The 9,485-nt window shown below is 34.4% G+C and overlaps 1 long non-coding RNA gene across 1 annotated transcript; it reads right to left on the reverse strand.

Annotated features, from left to right (window-relative positions):
• Positions 1-476: 476 nt before the first annotated feature.
• On the reverse strand, positions 477-2,214 carry LOC141481727 (uncharacterized). The gene is made up of 3 exons (XR_012465130.1): positions 1,806-2,214; positions 1,227-1,359; positions 477-1,106 (listed from the first exon to the last, which is right to left on the reverse strand). It is a non-coding gene; the product is annotated as an uncharacterized lncRNA (long non-coding RNA).
• Between the last annotated feature and the right edge of the window lie 7,271 nt (positions 2,215-9,485).

A 9,485-nucleotide genomic window follows, 5' to 3' on the forward strand; every position in this document is an offset into this window, starting at 1 on the left:
TGGAGCAACGGAATATCAACAATTTTTTTTGTAATCTTCACAACTTCAAATGGTGGAACTAGCAAAATTTATTGAGGATTTTCATTATACATTATTACTGAATCAACACTGAGTTGCGATGAATTCGTCATAATATCATTATAAATTTGTCAATCTAATATTGCTAGAATAGTTTTATATTCTATTCATTTGTATTGTTTTTGAAGTTGTTATGTGAATAAATTATGTTGAATCATTAATGATTTCTTGTTGATAAATCAAATAATATTTATGGATCACACCAAATATTGCGTTGTAATGTGAACAAAATATTGTTAAATCTTCAAAAATTTCTTGTTGAAGTATTACATAACGTCGTTCAGTTATATATGAACTTATGAAATGATGTAAACAAATTGTTGAATTTTAGAAATATTGAATAATACTGTTCAATTGAACATAAATAAAACAATGTCATTTAAAATTATCAAATTTATTTCATAAATTTTACAATTTTCAAAAATATAAAAATAATTTTTTTCAGGAGAAATTCCATCTTCAATGCTATCTGCTATAATTTTTCCAAAATAGATAAACTTCTGTTTGACACTGAATGTTCAATATCACTCCTCCATAATGATTTGATATTTTGGGACAAGAGTAAAATATTTCACAAAAACAAAAGTATTATGAAATTATTTTGGTGAATTGAGTGTTGAATCTACTTTTAAGAAGTTAATTTCGTCCTCAATTACCTAATCCTACTTGAATTTTGTTGAGTATTTCATAAAAAAAAATCACTCATGAAATTGGAAAAATGGTCCAGAGCTTGGTTAAAATTAATGTCAAATACAAAATGTCATTTGAAAAGACAGTCGAATCCCTCAAGTACCTATTGTTTCATCCACAAATTAATCGACAATATTTCCTTCATTCATTTATACAGCACGCATAAATGGTTGTAAAAATGGTTTTCTTCAAAATATATCCTGAATTGGTACCTCCGAATGTTGAAATTTCAATAGTTTTTCCACTGCGGTTTCTATTTTCTGCTAGTTTCCTTCCAACAGGAGTTGGTGGCAGGAGCTCAGCCAAAATCAAAAGGCTTCTGGTGCTTCTGTCCCAATCTGTAGAAAAATTAATGTTCAATACTAAGATTTGTTAAAAATAAGCACAGAAAAAGCTCGAAATGGATAAAAAAATTGAATATACCTACATCTGACAGCTGAATATGAATATGTACTCACAATTCTCATTATCAATGATCAAGGTCCCATTTGTATAACTGTCTTTCGATAAGTGTCAAATAATTCCTGGATATTTTTTAAGAAATATATTTTCTTCTATGGTCGTTATTAGGTGAAATTCATTTTTTGAAATCTGCAATGAGACGAGAAATACATAATACAAATTTGTTCAGAACGTATATTACACAATATTACAGAAATTACTTTTTCAACAGTACAATTGATAAATATTCTATTTTTTCATAGATACATGCAAAACATAACATGATGAATAGTCTGCAATATAATGTTTTTACAATTTGTTGAATTTATTGGAGCCTCTGGAGACACCCTACATTTTGTTTCATGAGAGAGAGGACATTGTTAGATCAAGATCTTCAGATGGTGTGGTGCTGCAGGTTTTTCGGGTTTTCCTGCAGCTGAAAAAGCAAATGCGCTACTGGAATCAATGAAGTCGCCCCGGAGCGCCAATTAATTTTTATTGTTGTATTTATTTTATTTTTAATGTCATGAATTATAAATTTATATTATTTGTAGGTATATTGGCATACATGTATAATATTTAAAAAAGGTACATACGTCCATTTTATTGCGGCTAACCTTGCAAACGATCTAGCACACGACTTCAAAGCTGCTCAACAATTTGTAAATATTATAACTCCAAACTAGACTCACCACTGAACACTTGCCTCACTCTTTCAAAAAATATCTTACTGATTTGTGTGAATAATATCTACGAATCGAGATGTCGTAAATATAGAACTTGAAACTACAATGAATTTTTATTATCTTAGGACTCAGCGATTCTTGCAGGTGGCAACGAACGTTAGCGAAATTTTCCGATCAACCTCAATTTTACATTATCAAAAAATATTAAGTGTTTTAACCACGATACACTCATAACGGTATGCCGACGCGCATCTCTCTGTCCGCTCTGTCCTGACTTGTGACGTCACTGCGAAGCACGGAGCCGAACAACGCACAATTCATCAGAAGGAGAATGAGATTCGGTCGAATATCTCCAGGCATTTTTGCATGAAAATGGAATTATTAGTCTTGATGCATAAATACATACATGTTGATTTTTTCAGAAGAAGGTATATTTGTTTCCTGAGTCTACTGAATACTAAAATTATGAGTCTTTTTCTCACCCTATTGATGAAACCGAGGGTGATACATACTGTGATGATATTTCCGACTTTTGACAATATTTTTGACAAATTCAATCGGCTAGGTAATAAAATACATATTTTTTAAAGTACTTTTGTTTTCAAAAGAGATAAATTGCACATATATTCCATATTCTAATTATTTGAAGTAACAAGACATATGACAACGAGCTACAAAATGGGATAGAAGCTATTTTGGTAATTCATCGAGTTTTCTTTCGTTGATTTACGAACTTATTATTTTTTTTCCATCCTGTTTTTCAAATTATGGAAACTTATTTGTTCATTAATCTCCCGCAATCTTATATAGGTCCTTGTTCTGCACAAACAATGTAATGCATCGTATGGTATTGGGTTTTCTATCTTTTCTATGGTTCTTTGCGTTAAAGTTTTGAAGATACCTTTCTCTCTGGATAATGTATTTCCATGCATTTTCTGAAATTCGGTTTCCATTATTTGTGCTGCTTGAAGGAATGAGTTATTGGGTCTTAGAAGACCTCCCCTTGATATGAATTGCAACCAATCCAAATCTTTGGAAGAAGCTGGAAGAACTTCCGTTCCCAAATTATATTTTTTCTTGAATTTATGAGCCACATAACCCGCTATATAAGTTAATGAGTCATTGTTTATTTTTTCTTTCAATCCGAGTAACTCCAACGCCTCTTGCGACATATCTGGTCCATCAGTGTGACATTTTTCATAACATGGATTTATAAAGGAATATGGAATCAAATTTTCTTCATCTTGGAATTTCCGGGAGTTTTCCAGACATTCCGCTCCCGTTGATATATTCCCAAACATATCAGCAGTAATGCAGTTTAACTCTTCAAACTCAGGATGTTCTGATGTTTGTTCTAGAGGTTAAGTTAAACATTGCTCTCCGGTTCCTTCGGTATTCCTGTTCTCAGTGAAAATTGATGCTGAGTGTTTTTCCAAAATGAACCAAATCCAGAAGATTTGGATGATCATTAGATGACCCCATCCCTCTCATGAAAGAAAAGAAGTTTTCCAGACTATCCTGATTCAGTCGCGTAGTAAGAATATATTGGACATCAGAGTACCTCTTCTGAAGACAAAGGAAGAGCTCAACAATTGATCTATTACTCAAAAGTATACCTTTCTGAAACTGAATCAAGGATTAATGTTTTCCCACTCGTAGTATTTTAATCACATTGGAAGTTTTTTCTAGTACTTTTTTCTGATCCTCTAATTTTATACCAAATGCGTTTTTAGATGGTTCGTTAGCCCTTATTTTCGTTTTCGAATTCATAACGTCAAACCATCTGTTAATGAGCTGAACGAAGTCTAATACTTGTTCCCAGGGTAACTCTGATGGCATTAATCCGTTTCTTCCACAATATGAAACTGCCTTCGAAACAGAATTAGAGAACAGTTGCACTGCTGGTCTAACTTTTTGTCATTCAGTTCCCTTCAATTCGATATGGTACTTGCTGACTTTATGTACTATATAGATTCCCAAGCACACTGACAAACACCATGGTATAAAAACTAGAGTATTTGAAATTTGGTAACTAATAATGAAACTATGTTTCATTATTGAAAGCTGATCTTGAAGGGGTATAACCCTTGAATGTTTTTAAGAAAAATTCTTCATATGAACATAGGTCCGCAATCCCTTTATTTCTGAGATACAGGATGTTGAAATTGTACAAGAAAATAATTTATTCCCTAATATCTCTGGTATTGTGTTAGGAATCACACGTTAAAAGGTAAGACTTCGTTAATCCTTAGCTCTCACAAGTTTCGACTTCTGAGGGTTGTCGTTCGTAGGGGTGCGACAGCTGGTTAACGGAAAAACAGATTTTTTTTAAAACAGATTTGGTATACAATTATCATAACATCAACAACAAATCATCGACGAATACAATTTTATGTGACCAGTTGATTTCACAAAATATAGTGTGAATTTGGCAATTGATCATCGAATATTTGCCAAAATATTGTTGTAGTGTCACCAAAGCTCATTGACTATAATTTCAAGACACTAATTGAAAAACCAAAATATTTTCTGAATTTAAATATTTTTTACAATATTATTGTGACAATAACAGCAAGTCATTTTACGAAAGAAGTTTTAAGAATATTGTTGAATTAGCAAATATATTGTGAGCTTAACAAAAGCTAATGAGATTATTTGCTATAAAACCATTGTCACGTCAACAACAACTTATTGAAAAACACAATTTCAAAAGACTCGTTGAATTCCCAAAATATATTCTGAGTTTGACAACGAATAATTTAACATTTGACATAATATTGTTGTAACACCAACACCAGTTCATTGCGGGATGTAATTTTGAAAAATTGTTCAAGTGACCGGACTTTCTTAGCAATTTGACAATTGGTCTTGGAATATTTGCCATAATTTCATGGTAACGTCAACAATAGCTCAAAGAACGAACATAATATTGAGAATTTAACAAAACAGTTCACAAATTGACAAAATATTTTGTGAAGATTCTCAACTAATAGATTCAACAAATACCAGGAATATTTGAGTAGATGATTCAACAGAAATTTTTGGTAATTTCAGCAACTTCTTTGTAACAAAATTCAATATTGTTGAAATTAACAAATTTTTTCCAACAGTGTAAGACCTAGTCCTTAGCTCGCACAAGTTTCTCAACTTCTGAGAGTTGTCGTTCGTATGTGGGCGGCAACTGATTAATGGAAAAACAGATATTTTTTTTTCAACAGAAATGTTATTTCAACAAGCTATATAGTATACTATCAGGTATTGGTCCACCATCGTTATTCATAATATTATTATGTTTACTTATTTCTACACTCTCAATATTAATTACTACACCAAACAGTGCATCACAAGGTCCAACTTCGATTTCAAATATCTTGTATGAACAAGAAAATATCTGCTTGTTCTACTTGATGAATATTTCAACTTCAAATTATCGCAAATTAGATCCCCATCAAGGGAAATGTTTAATGCCTCAGCAGTTTTTACCGATTCAATCAACATGTTCATCAATAATGCAGTATGAACAATCCCACAAAGTAGTTTAACATTGCATCAGAACTACGAAACATTTTTTCCATGCGCTTTCAGTTGGTTTCCTCGTTAAAGCTCCCAAATTGAATCTCTCAAGTCGTGCTTTACACGCCCTTCCATTTCAGAAACTTGCAGTAAAAGAACATCAATACGGTTACATCAGATCTTGTTCTATGCACCCTACCTTGTCCCTCTTTATTTGAATTCCATCAGTCTTTTCGGGGATGCACTTTTGAGATAAGTCTTATAACCTTCGAAGAGCCGGAGGGTGTTGATTTGAAGGGGACCAGCACTTATTGACAGACCCTGGCTTTATCGTCTCCTCACACTGCTTCAGGACAGTGATGCTAGAGAACTTAATTTCATTTGTCTTCCTGACAAAAAAAACGCTAGGGATTTCGACAGGAATTTCATGAAATGTTTTCAGGATAAGCTTATAAAATTGGTATGGAAAATACTTATTTACAAAATATTTTCTAAATTTTGCAACAACTCCTCTCTTTTCTGAGAAAACAAAATTAAAGCAATCATCATTTTGAAATCCGCTTGATATTGATATAGTGTGTAAATTATTATGATCAGTAAAATTTTAATTTTACTGATCATAATAATCTTCTCTCTACTATCCTGATTGGATAGTAGAGAGAAAAAAAGGTTATATCGTTATATGATGGTCAACTCTTTATCCATGGAAGGAGCGTAAAAAAAATAATTACACGAAGAATCTTGAGCGCATCAGTATCCAATGCGCTCAAAATATGCCAATATATGCAAATATGTCTATCAAAAGTTGTATAAAAAAATTACCAATAACCATGAACAAAACTGTTTTTATTTCTCTCAAAATCACGTGAAGTGTCCAAAAAAATTAATCAAGGCCTGCGCGTCATGGCAATCTAAAGGTAATTGTGAAGCAGTTGTTTAGCATCAACAATAACCTACAAAAAAAATCTCTGTAATATTGAAACCGCAGTTTTTTTATGAAATAAAGTACTTTTGGTGATGGTGGTGATGGTGATAATTCCAACACTTCTATCATATTCCCAATATTTTTACTTCCTATCATCAACAGAAAAAATACAATAGAATTCCAGAGATTCTGAATATCTTGAGATAAAAAAATTTGAGATATTTTCAAAAAATCTCTAAATATATTTTTGCTGTAATCCAGTCTAGTTGATAATTCAACTTTGATTTGCCCCGGTTCCGCTCGCGTGTGATCGCTGCTAATTATAAAGTGCTATAGGGCAAAGCGTTGCCTTTGGTGCGCTATTTATAGGTACGCGCCCCCAGCACCCCGGCCAGTACCGCCGCAACCGCTATGCCCCTGCATTTTAAATCTGTAATATCTTCCAATATATTCATTCAAATCACATGCTGTAAAGGGCCATATTGATCTATCAAAGGCATATTTTTTTTATGGACAGAACACATGCATAGCAGGAAAATTCTTGAGGCACTCTCAGAGCAGTACCTGTGCAAAAGTAGCGATTCACATTGGATTTGAATCACTCGAGATTAAATACATTTGGAAAAACGTTCTCAGGAAGTTATTATATATAAAAGCAGGTCTCCAGATGAAACAGTTCATAAACAGTGAAGTTTGAGATGTACTGAGTTGAACCTCACAACGATGAGCAGTGACAGTCTGTCGCGTATTTCTATTATGTACCGTTCTTGGTGGAATCAAATGTGCCAAGTCACTTGAACACTTCCCGTGAAAGTATCTATAGAAGAGAGACAAATCTCAAACACGTCTTCGATGTTTCAGGCTATCAAGGTTGTACATGATTTTCGCATCTCCAATCAAGCGGATGGCTCTTTTCTGGATAGAATCCAGCAACTTCAGGGTATGTTTGGAGACAAAACTCCATACATGTGAACAATACTCCAATAAAAGTCTGATCTGAGCTTTATGAAGCATCAAAAGTTGCTGAGGTGTGTACAATTTTCTGGTTCGGAACACTGTTCCAGGCTTTTGAGAAGCAGCTTCTGCAATTCCAGCGACATGAATGTGCCAAGACATATTGGTCTCCATTTTAACTCCCAACAAACTTATCAAAGCGACCTAACTTTATTATATCCGGTTCGGGGACATTTATCTTCTTGGAGAAAACCGATGCCTTGGTTTTTATGTCATTAAATTAAACCTGGTTACTTTCACTCCAATTCGGAATCACTTCTACATTCCCATTCTCCTGCCACCGGTGAAGATTTGCCTCCGTAGCCGATGTCCTGGAATCCAAATGGAATGACAAGACAACCACTTGCAGTAAAAGTTCTTTCAGGAAGCAGAAGAACCATACACAAAAATGATCCGACAAGCCATAGCATCGAAATTTGGCCAGGCAAACCCTCATGCTACACACGATCAAAGGCCTTAGAAGTATCAAGCTCAAAACAGATCTTGATTCTCCATGTTTCTCGATTGCGTTATTCCAATAGAAGGTCGCCTGTTGATCTTTGTTTCCGGAAGCCATATTGATGATCGCTCAAGATGTTGAAGCCTTTCAAATATTTGAGAATATGATGGTTTACAAATTTCTCTATGTTTTTAATATCACTGATAGCAAAGCGACTGATCAATTGTTATTTGGAAGATTTTTGCCTGTCATCAGACATTTCATCAGGGCCAGACGCCTTGGATATTGAGCTCTTTCAAAATTCTCCTGACTAGACAGACTCTGTCGAAAAGAAATTTCCGGCATCGTGGATTAGTGGGTAGTGCCTTTCCCAGAAAATCGACGGTGGAGTGGGACGCAAATTGTTCAGCCAATAGATTTGCTTTTTCTATGGCTGTTGTTACAACTGAACCATCCGCTTGTGTTAGTGGTGGAATTGTGGATTTTGCAAAGTTCTGATTCAACATGTATACTAAGGTTGCAGCTGTTGCGAGCATTAACAAACCTAGTTCGGTTTTCGGCACTGGGATTTTTGCGCCGGTAGGCGAGATTTATGATGACGACAGCTTGCTCGCTTTTTTTGTTGAATATAGGTTTACCGTTAGAAAGTCGATTCATTGAAAAAGGAATATATGCACCCATAGATGATGATGAGAATACCTTCCGTAAATTCAGAAGCACAAGTTGATGGATCTTTAGAGCTGAAACTTCGAAGGTGAAATTTCGAAAATGGTCTTGAAGACCCTTCCATTCAATTGATCTGTAATGCCGAACTCTGCGCGGTTTAGTTTTCCAGCATTCATCGCTGATTCATCCAACACTGAAATGAGTTTGTGGTTAGACGGTCCCGATGGAGACCTTACATTGACTGTGTAAATTTCTGGATTGGTTGTTAGGTATAGATCCAGGTAACTAGCATATTATCCATCACGGTCAAGAATCCTGTTTAGTTCATTTATAATCCGAGTAAGTTCGCTGCTTCGCGACCTTGTTCGTCATTGATATTTGAAAATTTGAGCTATTCGATATTGTAGACATTGAAGTCACCGAATATAAAAATTTCGGCACTGGGATAATTAATTTGCAGAAAGTCAATGGTGTTTGCAATTGAAGAGAACAGTGCCCTATATTGTGTATCGCTAGGTGATCGATAATCGCAACAAATGAATTTCGTTATTCTCTGTGATATTATTCTGAACCACATAACATCATAGTTTCAGGGTTCCAGTATTTCCTCTCAGTGGGTTCAGTCAGCGTTTGCAATGTAGGCTCATCACATTAGAAACCTCTAAAATTGTCAGTGTTTCTCTGCTATATTATGCATGTTATATGTATACATGTAAACCTTCTGCTTGAATCACTCTAACAAAAAACCCGCATCAAAATCCGTTGCATAGTTTTAGAGATCTAAGCATACATAGGGACAGAGGGCGGGAAACGACTTTGTTCAATAATATGTAGTGATACAGTTGAAGAAATATAATCACAGCCAGCATAGTTACTTTTTCAATTTCATTGATATCATGATCATCTTTGGAATCCAATTAAGTTCTGAAAAGCGGTTTTCATTTGTGAATGTGCACACTTCCCATCTAGACGATGAAAAAATCTTGGAATTTAGGGCAATAATTCACTGGACCACATCCTTCTAATTGAATAC

This window comes from Leptinotarsa decemlineata, unplaced genomic scaffold (genome assembly GCF_025532065.1).
Source record: "Leptinotarsa decemlineata unplaced genomic scaffold, Ldec_3_MD MMD2_tig00000505_RagTag_RagTag, whole genome shotgun sequence".
NCBI classification, from domain to species: domain Eukaryota; kingdom Metazoa; phylum Arthropoda; class Insecta; order Coleoptera; family Chrysomelidae; genus Leptinotarsa; species Leptinotarsa decemlineata.